We start from the raw sequence: 13,326 nt of genomic DNA, 5'->3' as shown, positions 1-13,326 counted from the left end.
GCAGGCATGCAAAGTTGCCATGGTGTGACTACTGTGAATGAAGCTGAAGCAACAGAGCTGTTTATCTGTGTAACTGCCATCTCATGAGATCCAGAGCCACGCATCTAGTGGAAAGGAGGAGAGTGAGACCAAGCTATAGTGTGCTGGCAAGTCTACAACTACCCTTCACAGACATCAGAGAAGCTGCGCTGCTTGTTCACTTCTGCCCGAGAACAGAGCCGAGAGCCACAGAGAACGCTGGGTTAGGAGACCACCCCAGAGGCGGAGCCAGACCCCATTCAATATGCGCACTATACAGCTTGCTAGATTTCAGAGCTGCTAGGGGCCAGCGCCTGGCCCTGGGCCTTGCCTTCTTTCCTGGGTGTGTCTGTGGTATTATCCCGTCCTTCTCAATATCGTGTATTATGTGTAATGTCTGATAACTTGTGTTTTAGTTTACGGGTCCCTGGACCAAGAGCTGCCTTATCTGTCTGTAGACTTGATACAAATCCTGAGATCCCAGACTGAAGACTGTCTCTATGAGATAAGATTTAGCTTGGTCCTGGGATGGAAAGAGCATATTTTGTGGACGGGAGGAATAGGAATAATTTGCTGCCAGAGGGTAGCCTCTGCTGGATTCAGATTCCTCCCTTCCTAGAATGCCTCCCACTTGCAATGTGATGTTGCCGCCTGTCATCAAGGCATGAGCTTTTCTCCTGCATCTTTGAGTATGATTTTCCTTGTGACTTGCTTTGACCAACAGAGTATGGTAAAAGTAAAAACAAAAGGTCGTGTGACGTCCACCCTGAGATCTCAAGAAGTTTGCAGCTTTTGCCTTCACCATCTGAACTTGCCTCCCCTTCTGAAGAAGACCTGTCACATCTCTGGGATACTGACAGCGAGGCCCAGCTCTCTTAGTCTTCCCAGTTCTGAGCTGGGCTCTAAGCCAACATACAGGCCACTGCAGGTGTGTGAGTTAGCTCAGGGAAGACCGGAAAAGCACCCAGCTAAGGAAATAGTACATCCTTGTATTTTGTTAAAGCTTATTTACTTGGCTGTGTTGGGTCTGCGTTGTGCATGCAGGGTCCTTGTTTCATCATGTGGGATGCTCCGTGGTGCCACACTGGCTGTCTAGTTATGGCATGGGGGTTTAGTTGCCCCATGGCATGTAGGACTTTAGTTCCTTGCCCAGGGATTGAACTTGCGTCCCCTATGTTGCAAGGTGGATTCTTAACCAGCAGACCACGAGGGAAGTCCCCATGCTTGTCCCAATCCACAGTTTTTGGGTCATTTGTTACACAACCATGGATAACTTACACACCCATCCAGTAAACTATTTTGTGCTTAACTTAGCCAGGGTGGGTTTAGTTGTTTGTATCTTCACAGGGCTGTTGTGGGGGATGAATGTGCTACTTTTTGTAAAGGGCTTATCAAAATCTGGCACACAGAAGGGCTAAATGAATGGTAGCTCTTGTATGTGAAATCGGTTCTGAATGCTTGAGAGGGGTAGTGCAGACGCCGTTAGAACATCCAATAGTCACAATGAATGTCAGTCTGCATGCCACTGAATCACAGTTCTCCCAAATTCAAAATGAGGACATTTCCTAAATTATCTGTAAGTGCTTTTCAAGCTCTAAGATGCCATGCTCCTGCACAAAGTTGGCCCCAAACTCAGCTTGGCACGTCCTCTCGATGGCTCTAAACTCATGCCTCATTGGGTCTCAGCTGTGGACCAGCCCATGCCAACGCTTTTATGGTCTTCTATGCAGTGTCTCTGAGTGCTTCATTTATCAACACAGGGGCAGCAGGGAGACTCGCGCGCCCCCAGAGCTGTCGCCTTTGCCGCTTCTGGGGCACCGTCGATACTGTAGTTTATGAAACTGTTGCCTCCCAGGTAGCTTAAGCTTTTTGAAATCTTTGCTCTAATATCATATGGATGGGAGGCTGATTCTGTGCAGCATAAAGGATGAGGAGGAAGATGCTAGTGATTCCTCACCCTCCTCTCTGCTTTACTGAGCAATTCATCTCTGAACCCACATTTGCATCCCCCATTTAGCAATGCATTTGCCCTGCAAATAAGAGCCCTCCCTTCCTAGAAGGCAGTTTAGACCGTGTATTTCTTAAAGATGCTTCTTGAGAGGCTTTCTTGCCATTCCGGAAAGCTCCTCAGCATATCCTTTCCCATTCCATTGTAATAAACTTCATGAAAAGATTTTGGTCAGCGAAGATCTCTGCACTTGAGGGTGGCCACAAATGAATTAGCATGCACGTTGAGATACTGAGCTGAGAGCAGTTGCCCACTTCTGACCTAGAAGATGACCTTCCAAAGGCCTAGGCAAGGAGGTAGAACCCTGGCACAGATGAGCATCACGTCAGAGTTAATCAACGGATCATGCAAACGAGGCACCCATTTATAGCATTTATTTAAATTTTCATTTAAATTGCTGGTTAAATGGAATCATTTAAAATCCCACAGTCAACACTTGAGTAAATTGGTTTTAAAACTATATATTACATTGCAGCACACTGCAGTTTATACACAGCTCCAAAATAATTGCTTGTTGCTCTCTGAGTACAAAATATGTGTCCAAATAGTTTAAAGTGGTTACATGAGAAATAATGTCTTCTTATTTATCTTTTCTTGGGGAAAAAGATAGAATATAGTCCTTACGAACGTGAGGTCTGAACTCAGGTCACCTGGCATTGAATTCTGTCTCCGACACTTACAGTTCTCTTTGTCTCTCTGGCTTCCATCCTGTCTGTAAAATTGAGTTAATAAAGATAATCATTATGAGAATTAGATGAAGTGACATATATAAGATACCTAGCTCAGTACCTGATCCCTTGCAAGTACTTAATGGTAACTACTGTTATTGTTTTCTAAATGCTATTATATTTTTGTTCCCTTTCTGCATACTACTACTGGAAAAGCTGCTAGAAAAGATAAAGTCACACAGGTGGCTGGCATGGTATTTATTTTTGGCCATGCTCTTCTAGTTGCTTTTTACTAAGACAGTGATCTACCCACTGGCCACAAACACCCTGACTTGTATGTGAGTGGAACATTTCATAAAGTAGAAGAAATGTAATATTTGTTTTCTGGTGGTAGCTGGGTGACCTCTAAGTTTTGGAGAACAGTAGAGAAGGCAATGGTGCCCCACTCTAGTACTCTTGCCTGGAAAATCCCCCGGACAGAGGAGCCTGGTAGGCTACAGTCCAAGGGGTCTTGAAGAGTCGGACACGACTGAGCAACTTCACTTTCACTTTTCACTTTCATGCATTGGAGAAGGAAATGGCAACCCACTCCAGTGTTCTTGCCTGGAGAATCCCAGGGACGGGGGAGCCTGGTGGGCTACCGTCTATGGGGTCGCAGAGAGTCAGACATGACTGAAGCAACTTAGCAGCAGCAAAAATAGATAAGAAGCTCTAAAAGTCCGGAGAATATACTTACTAAACTATGTCTAGTTAGCTTTAACTTTCCTTGATTAGAAATGTCTATAGAAGCCAAGTTATTCTGAACATTAGTTATGGTTCTCTGGTTCTGCTGAACACAGAATGACTCTTGCTCACTAGAAGGGGGAGTTTAATAGAAGGATTTGGGAGAACTCACAGAATTGGTGAGAAAGCTAAATAATGAGACCTTGGAAGAAACAGGGGCCAAGGCAACTCTGAAGACCTGGAATACTGGGGATTTGGAAATACCCACGAAAGGGGTAAACCTAACTGATGGTGCTGCCAAGACTGCATCCTGGGGGGGAAGAGAGATTCCAGCTGGGATGCTGGACAGGCCAAAATTTGCCCAAGCTAACAAGCAAACTCAAAAGGAACATTCTCCCTACTCAGCCTTAACTCTCAGAAAACAGGAGGGTCACTGATAAGGCTACAGGTCAAATCTAATGTTTCAGAGATATTGTAGGCAAGAAGTTAGGTGAAGTGTCAGAGAGGGTACTGAGCCAAGAAGATGGCAGAGGGGAAATGCCAGCAGGAATGGTGACTCTTGAGGGGAGGGCTAATGAACGAGAGGGCAGACACAGTGAGAGCGGTCCGGGGAACACGTTACTGTTGAGCCAGACAAAAGCACGTCATCTGTAGCCAAGTTCTGCAGCGAGGGCTGAAATTTACTGTTTGCACATGCCGATCTAGAGTTCTCATAGAGCCTGGCTTCATCCAAGTCCTTGCAAACTGAAGTTGTATCCATCAGAGAAATTCATAAGGTAGAGAGGGGAATGGTGGGTGAGGTGGTCTTGAGAGCTGCCTGTCAGCCTGACAAGATGACACTTCCATATCAGCATGTAGATCTTGTCAAGTAACCTTTACTCAAGTCACCGGAGTAGATATCTCGGGAAATCCTACTCTCCTGAAAATATCAGAAGGTCACCCAGTTTCTGGCCTGGTGCTCTGTGAAAGGAAAACATTTTGAAATTAAAAATAAATAAATAGAGTTTATGGCGAACTGTGCATGTATCGGCCATTGGTAGGGCTGCTGCTGCTGCTAAGTCACTTCAGTCGTGTCCAACTCTCTGCGACCCTATAGACGGCAGCCCACCAGGCAACCCCGTCCCTGGGATTCTCCAGGCAAGAACACTGGAGTGAGTTGCCATTTCCTTCTCCAATGCATGAAAGTGAAAATTGAAAGTGAAGTCGCTCAGTTGTGTTGGACTCTTAGCGACCCCATGGACTGCAGCCCACCAGGCTCCTCTGTCCATGGGATTTTCCAGGCAAGAACACTGGAGTGGGTTGCCATTTCCTTCTCCAATGCATGAAAGTGAAAAGTGAAAGTGAGGTCGCTCAGTTGTTTCCGACTCTTAGCGACCCCGTGGACTGCAGCCCACCAGGCTCCTCCATCCATGGGATTTTCCAGGCAAGAGGACTGGAGTGGGGTGCCATCGCCTTCTCCAGTGACAGCTATATTGGAGAGGCTGTTTCAGAGACTCCCTTCTAAGAAGCTTGCCGTCTCAGAGAATGGATGGTGTTAATGGACCTAGCTGTTTTGTTAAAGGTCATGGCCTGGTGTTTCCACAGACTCTGAATCACCTGACTGGCAGCCCAGGTGCTAACACAAGAGGATCTCACAAAATAAAACTTGGGGTGATGGGAGCGTGTCACCACCCTGAAATGTTCCATGTTCCTGAGTGCTTTGCAAGAGAGGAGCTGACGTGTGGATGCACAACGTGACTTTTATGTATCTTACTCTGTTGCCTTTCAGCCAAAGATCATTTCAGAGCATAGACTTCCTGGAGTGTAGGAAAACTATACTATCCAAGTACAATTGTAAGGCTTCTTAGAAAAACATGGGGTTCCTGGCTTCAAGTTTGCAGTAACAGTATTATAGGGGAGAGATCAGATTAAGTATAACCCCCATCCTGTCTTCTCTCGTGGCTCAGGTGGTAAAGAATCGGCCCACAGTAAGGGAGACCTGGATTCGATCCCTGGGTTGGAAAGATCCCCTGGAGAAGGGAATGGCTACCCACTCCAGTGTTCTTATCTGGAGAATTCCATGGACAGAGGAGCCTGGCGGGCTACAGTCCATGGGGTCTCAAAGAGTCGGACATGACTGAGCGACTAACTCTTCACTTTCCCACCCTGTCTGTTATGTGATTCATGGTCTCCCTCTCCCTGGCCTGGATTATTGCCATTGTATCTCCCCAACTTGAGCTCCTGATGTGCCGTCTGAATCCGTCACTGGTACCCACTTCATCTTTCTAAGGCACTTTTCTTATTCCATCAGAAATTCTCAATGGCTCCCGTTGCCCATCAGGTGCCATCCACATTCCTCAGTTCTCAGTGACATCCTCGCCACCTCTCAGCAGTCCCTGCCCCTTGGATGAAGAGAAGTTCTTGAGGTTTCCTGGACACACACACACCTTTTTCTGCCTAGTTCAGGTTGTTTTTTGGTCCTAAATGTCTTTTCCGTGACCTTTGTTTCTACCCCATCATAACCAACTTCGACTAATCAGTCTAAAGTCTTGATATTCCATTCCTGCTTCACCACAGGTTGACCCAGCGCGCCCTTTTCTGGTGGTTCCCACATCTGCCTAGGGCCCTACCATTTCCCTGGTGGCTCAGGTCCCCATTTCCCTGGTGACTCAGGTGTCTTCAAAGATTCTTCTGTTGTCGTGACCCCCTGAATCCACTTCATCAGCCAGCCCTCTTGGCTTTACTGCCAAAGCCTCCCAGATTGCAATGCTTCACTGCATCTTCTTTCTGCATCTCCTCCCAGATCAAGTGGCTGGTGCCTCTACTGCCTGGACTTCCACAGTAGCCTCCTAAGCAGCCTCCCTATTCCCACATCTGCCCTTAGACAGGCCCGCTCTACAGGGTGCCAGAGACATCTGTTGGAGATGCAAACCAGACCGTGCTGCTCTTCAGATTAAAACCCTCGAGTGGCTTGCTGTGCCTTTGGAATGAAACGCCTTGCCTGGTCTGCTCCCGAACCTCTTTCCCAAGCTCGCTCTATGCTCCCTTCCCTTGTCCTCACAATTGGGCCCCACCCATCTCTTTCTCTTCCTTTGAGAGAACAATTTATAGATCATTTACATCTGTTGCTTCTTTCTAAACTCTCTTTTCATGTCTTTTTACATCTGGAACTTTCTCCTCATTTGCATCTTAATTCAAATGTTTCTTCATAGGAAATACCTTCCCCTGATCAGATATGAAATTCCTCATTGTCTTCATTCTATCAAGCCGTTCAGATAACTTCCTTTAAACCATTTGTTAGGGTCTGCAATTATTTAAATTGTTTGTTTGTTTTTTTTATTAACTATCTCTCCCATCCACCCCAAGTAAATTTGTGTCTTCTTTTGCATTGCTCAGCTTCCAGTGCCTCACACATTGTCCTGAACATACTACTACTACTACTCAGTCACTTCAGTCGTGTCCGACTCTGTGCGACCCCATGGACTGCAGCCTACCAGGCTTCTCCATCCATGGGATTCTCCAGGCAAGAACACTGGAGTGGGTTGCCATTTCCTTCTCCAATGCATGAAAGTGGAAAGTGAAAGTGAAGTCTCTCAGTCGTGTCCAACTCTTAGCGACCCCATGGACTGCAGCCTACTAGGCTGCTCCATCCATGGGATTTTCCAGCCAACAGTATTGGAGTGGGTGCCATTGCCTTCTCCCGTCCTAAACATAACAGGCCCTAAATAAATATTTGCTGAATGCTTGAATGAAGGACCATTCTAAATACCATCTAACCTAAAAGGACTTTCTGTTTCTCACAATCAGAAGCCCTTCTCTGGAATTTCAGTGTGCTTTATCCGACCTCAAGCATCATACTTTATACTTTATACCTTCTAGATGGGATCCTAGGTATTCACAAATGTGTCTGCGTTTCCTTGTTGGACACTATGGTTACTGTCTCTATGTCTGACTCGTCTCTGAGTCTCGCACAGTGCCTGCCCCAGGGTCTTGCACATACCTAGTATTCAATAAATATTTGCTGCTGCTACTGCTGCTAAGTTGCTTCAGTTGTGTCCGACTCTGTGCGACCCCATCGACGGCAGCCCACCAGGCTCCCCCGTCCCTGGGATTCTCCAGGCAAGAACGCTGGAGTGGGTTGCCATTTCCTTCTCCAATGCATGAAAGTGAAAAGTGAAAGTGAAGTCGCTCAGTCATGTCGGACTCCTAGCGATCCCATGGACTGCAGCCCACCAGGCTGGAGTGGGAATAAATATTTGGGGAAGTATAAGTGAAAGAAGCATTAACTCACTGTGAATTTCAACTAAAGTGAGTTTAACCTCCAAAATAAGACCAAAGGAGTGATTTGCACTGTCTTATTGTTTTTTTTTTTTTTTTTTGCCTTTGGGTGCCATCTCAGGTGGCTCAGTGGTAAAGAATCTGCCTGCCCATGCAGGAGACATGAATTAGATCCCTGAGTCAGGAAGATCCCCTAGGGAAGAAAATGGCAACCTACTCCAATATTCTTGCCTGGAAAATCCCATGGACAGAGGAGCCTGGCAGGCTATAGTCCATTGGGCTGCAAAAGAGTCAGACAGACTTTTCGACTAAGCCACAAACAACAAAGCCCATCTCTAGCGGACCAAAGCTGTGAGCATAGTTTTACCACTTGCTCCTGTGACTTCATATTTTAGGGCTGTGCTGTGGACATCATCTGGTGTCTAAGTCAGGTCTCTGATTAAACCAGTAACAGAGCTAGATTCAGACATTTAGTCCCTGAACTTGTTGCTACTATCCACACCTTTGGAGCTTCTGTGGCCACTGCCTTGTATTATTGTTATTTCTTAATATTGATTTATTTCCTAGAGTCGTCTTCCTTGTAGGCTGCCCATAGCTACCCTCTCATTGGCATGCTGTATCTGCTGCTGCTGCTGCTAAGTCACGTCAGTCGCGTCCGACTCTGTGCGACCCCATAGATGGCAGCCCAGCAGGCTCCTCCGTCCCTGGGATTCTCCAGGCAAGAACACTGGAATGGGTTGCCGTTTCCTTCTCCAGTGCATGAAAGTGAAAAGTGAAAGTGAAGTCGCTCAGTCGTGTCCGACTCTTAGCGACCCCATGGACTGTAGCCCACCAGGCTCCTCCGTCCATGGGATTCTCCAGGCAAGAGTACTGGAGTGGGGTGCCATTGTCTTCTCCGCATGCTGTATCTAAGACAGCACAAATGGCTTAAACTAGATATGAAACTCTAAAGGGATGCAAACAGTGGGTAAATCTGACAGTGCCAGGTACAGCGACTAAATTAGGTGTCCATTTTTGAACTTAGAAGAAACACCTGATTTAGAAGACTCCAGTACAGAGCACTGTCTCTTCAACTTCTTTTCAGCTCTGTTTTTTTCTCCCTGTCCCCCTGGATATTGTCTTTCAAGACTTTAACAACTTGAGAGCAGAGACTGCATTTTTTACTTTCTGTATTCCCAGGCACCAGGCTGGGTGCTCGGTACCCAGCAGGCCCTTATTAACTTATGAATTAATGTTACCTCTTCCCCAGCTTTCTTCTCATGCCTGTCTTGGACTGGCCCACTAAGCTCTCTAGGTCCTGACCCTCAGCTCGCACTAGGGCCCCAGTGTCTCTGGCACAGCTTTTCTGAAGTGTTCCTTGGCCTCCCCACCAGATGCCTGGATTCACTTTGACTCATTGTTCCTCTTTCTGTTCCTTGGAAGCAAGCACTTATTTTCCTAGAGCTAATTTTCTCTTAACAATTAAAGACTCTCAAATGGTGAGCTTGGTTCTTTAGGGTTGATTTTCTGGCTAAGATCTGACCTTTACCGGAACCAGCATGCAATGTTGGTACTGGAAGAGAGTTCAGTAACCCCACCTCAGTAATGGTCCTCACTCACTGCGTCCTGTGCTCTATTCCTGCCACTCGGCTCTGTAGCTTGCAAGGCTGTTTTCCACCTTTCCAACGACCCAGTGTTTTCTCCACTGGCCACATAAGAAGGCTGGGTCACATAGATGTTAGGCAGCATGGGCAACATCACAGCGGCACAGTTAGAACTGGGGCCAGCACCTCCCTGGTTTCAAAGCTTAAGCCTGGGCATCACCTCAGGTGCTAATGGGAGCCTTACTAATGCGATTATGCTGACCAGAGAATGAGGAATGCCAATTCACTGTATTTGGAGCTGGTGAGACCACACCTGGGTTATGCCTCCTTTTATTAAAAATAAACTCATTCAGATGAGCAACCATGGATTATCAGATCCATGGAAGAAGCTGGAGCAGTTTTAATTGGCAAAATAAGAGACTTAGATGAGAATCGATGAAAGTCTTCACATGTTCGGTATACGTGCTGCCGAAGCTAGCACAAGGTCTTCACATGTTTGGATTAGAGCCCACGGGAGAGAAATCAGACTTGCTTTGTCCTCTCCTCTCCTGCAGAAGCCTGGAGAAATGATGCAAGTGCAGATTCAGAGTCACCGTAGGGGAAGCTCTGTGGCCCCTCCAGCTGTTTGTCATGGAGTTGCTACTTTAAGAAATGAAAAGGTTTTAAAGTTGTTATTATTCTTAACTCCTGCAGATTTTTAGAGAGAAGACAAGTCTTCAAATTCAGAAGTCTTCTCTGACCCCTCAGCTTCTCCTGTAACCCTAAGCCATAACCCTAAATGTCTACAGTGTTTGCATTCAACTTGTTATTGGTGTCCTTCTCAGGACATGTGACACTCCTTATCTCCTATTGCATTATTCAAACTCTGAGACTCTCAGTTACAGAGGACCAAAACTGAGTCTAATTTGTCTTGCTGTCATTATTGACTCCGTAGCACTGCCTTACAAACTGTAGATGTCCATAGCACAGTACCCTGTTGCTCCTTCATAAAACCTCAGTGTATTATTCACCCCAGTTTCACTGCTTAACCAGCTCTGTGACCCTGGACAAGCCAGTTAAACTCTCTGTGTCTCCACTTCCTCAACTATAGACCTGAATAACCAGCTGGAAATTTTGTGACAATTAAATTTTTCAACTCTGTAAAATTTTGAGAGCAGAGTCTGCCCACATGTCTTGCACTGTTGTAAATTTTCAGCACCTAACTCCCCAAAGAGACTTTGAGATCCACAAGAAGATGACCCAGTTCCTGTCTTTAGCCTCCAGCCTGCTGTGTGGCACATGGCAGGTGAGTAATCCACGTTTGTTGAAATGGATACATAATCATTGAACGATAAGAGAGAAGCCAGGCAGCCAAAGATGTCAGATTCTGGAAGCATCTGAGAGGTCAACAACTCTGGTCCCTAAACCCACCTGCATGTTAGTATAAGTATTCGTATAAGTGAAGGCAACAGCACCCTACTCCAGTACTCTTGCCTGGAAAATCCCATGGATGGAGGAGCCTGGTGGGCCACAGTCCATGGGCTCTCTAAGAGTCAGACACGACTGAGCGACTTCACTTTCACTTTTCACATTCATATGTTGGAGAAGGAAATGGCAACCCATTCCAGTGTTCTTGCCTGGAGAATCCCAGGGACGGGGGAGCCTGATGGGCTGCCGTCTGTGGGGTCGCACAGAGTCGGACATGACTCAAGCGACTTAGCAGCAGTAGCAGCAGGTGAGAGTGCAGCCGGCCCAGCACTTTTCCTGGATTGTCTCCTATTTTATTGATGAGGGAAAGTGAAGCACAGAGAGAATGTATCATTCCAGGATCAGAGAACCTGAGAGGCTCAAACTCAGCTCTCCTGTTGTCTCAGCCACAGGCTTGGGGAAGGGGTTTGGGGTCTGTGTGAAAGGGTTAAATAAGATGACCTCTAAGATAATGATGCAGCCAGCCAACAGCTCAGGGAGTTGTTGAGTGCTTGTGAACACCAACAACTGAACTGTTTCCTGGGACGTCCAGAAAATTGAGACATGGATCCCTTCTGTCATTGTTTCTACTCTGGTACAAGAAATAAAACCTCTACACAAATAGCCACTTTCCTGCAAAGTGGAAAGTGACAAGGCAGGAAGTCTGGACAGCTGCCGCACAGCTGCTTGACTTGGGGGGGACACAGCTGCTTGACCATGGCTGGAAGTCCAGCTGTCTTCACGGGCAACCCCCTCCCACTGAGGCTCCTTCCTCTGACTGTTCCAGGAGATAACTCACCAGCTGCTTTAGAGTTCACTACCCTGGCGTCCCTTGGACTGCAAGGAGATCCAACCAGTCCATTCTGAAAGAGATCAACCCTGGGTGTTCTTTGGAAGGAATGATGCTAAAGCTGAAACTCCAACACTTTGGCCACCTGATGCGAAGAGTTGACTCATTGGAAAAGACTCTGATGCTGGGAGGGATTGGGGGCAGGAGGAGAAGGGGACGACAGAGGATGAGATGGCTGGATGGCATCACTGACTTGATGGACATGAGTTTGAGTGAGCTCCAGGAGTTGGTGATGGACAGGGAGGCCTGGCGTGCCGCGATTCATGGGGTTGCAAAGAGTCGGACATGACTGAGCGACTGAACTGAACTGAACCCTGGCATCTGATCACTCTGAGATCTCCCTTTCCCTTGTCATAGCTTACTGTCACATGTAATTACTCCTGTTTATGTAGTTAATAAATAGTTTTAATTGCCTACTGCTGTTACCTAACACTTACTGAGTTAGCTAATATTTCTAATGTTTACTGAGAGCCCACTCTTTGCCAGGCTTTGCTTTAGGTCTTAGGTCTTCATCTGCATTAATTCATTTAATCCTATGAAACTCTGAAATAGTATTTGAAGCTGAATTTATCATTTGGGCTTCCCTGGTGGCTCAGATGGTACAGAATCTGCCTGCAATGCAGGAGACCCAAGTTTGACCCCTGGGTTGGGAAGATCCCCTGGAGAAGGGAATGGCTACCCATTCCAGTATTCTTGCCAGGAGAACTCCGTGGACAGAGGAGCCTGGTCGGCTACAGTCCATGGGGTCGTAAAGAGCTGGACACGACTGAGTGACTAATACTTTCACTTTATGATTTGTTCAGCAAGGAAGAAGGGTGCATCTTTTCAAACAAACCAGAAGTTGAGCTAATTATATAGACAGGAGTTTGGAAAGTATGGAGTTGAGGAATCGGTGGACATAAAGAAGTCTGAATGTTTGGGGATTGACTGGTTTCCACATTTGGCAGTGTGGTTCCTGGAGTGAGACTTGTGATGGACTGACCTTCAGACATCAGAAGCCTACAAAGCAGAAAAGGAGGGAGAAAGGAAAGAAAGTGGCCTTGGTGAAAAGAACACATGGTGAGGAGAGTGGAAGCCTCTCACCCGTGGTTCCCCTTGACGACCCAGACTGCACACTCAGTTTTGCCTCATCGACCCTGTTCCCCGGGTCCCTCTTTCAGCCCCTTCTGGTCCTTTCTAGTCCATGAATTGAGTTCTGTGTCTGCCCTATTCCTACCAAAGGCGTCTCCTGCTTGGTTAGAGCTGCCAACCTGCAGTGGCCTCTCAGAGGAGGGGACATGCTCTCTGGCTGGTTGAAGGAGCCAGGGTCCCGGACTTCTTTTATCTAGTAACCAAAAAATGTTTATGGAACTCTTCCAATCTGACAGGCACTTTTGGGTGCCCTGAAACAGACATCAGCTGACAGGAACTGGATCCTTCCCATACAGCATAATCTCTGTTGCAAAGACAGTATTTAAACAAGTAAGTAAATAAATATTATACATATAATATGTCACAGGGTGGTTACCACTCTGGAGTCAAATAAAGCAGAGAAAAGCGTGGGAGAGAGGAGTGGGTGCAGTGTGAAATGAGGTCAGTGCGGACACCTCGCTGAGAAACTGGTGTTGAAGGAAAGAGTCGAGGACGAGTGAGGCGCCACAGTGAGTGGGCAGGAGGGCACTAATTCTGGAGGGCAGGATTAGAGAAGTGGTTTGATGGCCAAGAGATAATGGGGGAAGGAGCTCATTTAAAGCCTTAGACGTCATTTTCAGGACTTTGACTTTTAACTTGATA

The 13,326-nt window shown here is 46.7% G+C and overlaps 1 protein-coding gene across 2 annotated transcripts in view; it reads left to right on the top strand.

Annotated features, from left to right (window-relative positions):
• GADL1 (glutamate decarboxylase like 1) overlaps positions 1 to 13,326 on the top strand; it is a 194,450-nt gene that overhangs the window by 24,051 nt on the left and 157,073 nt on the right. The window lies entirely within an intron of this gene.

This window comes from Bos mutus, chromosome 22 (genome assembly GCF_027580195.1).
Source record: "Bos mutus isolate GX-2022 chromosome 22, NWIPB_WYAK_1.1, whole genome shotgun sequence".
Classification (NCBI taxonomy): Eukaryota; Metazoa; Chordata; class Mammalia; order Artiodactyla; family Bovidae; genus Bos; species Bos mutus.
The sequence above is the reverse complement of the archived record's forward strand: the minus strand, read 5'-3'. Positions and strand labels throughout refer to the sequence as shown.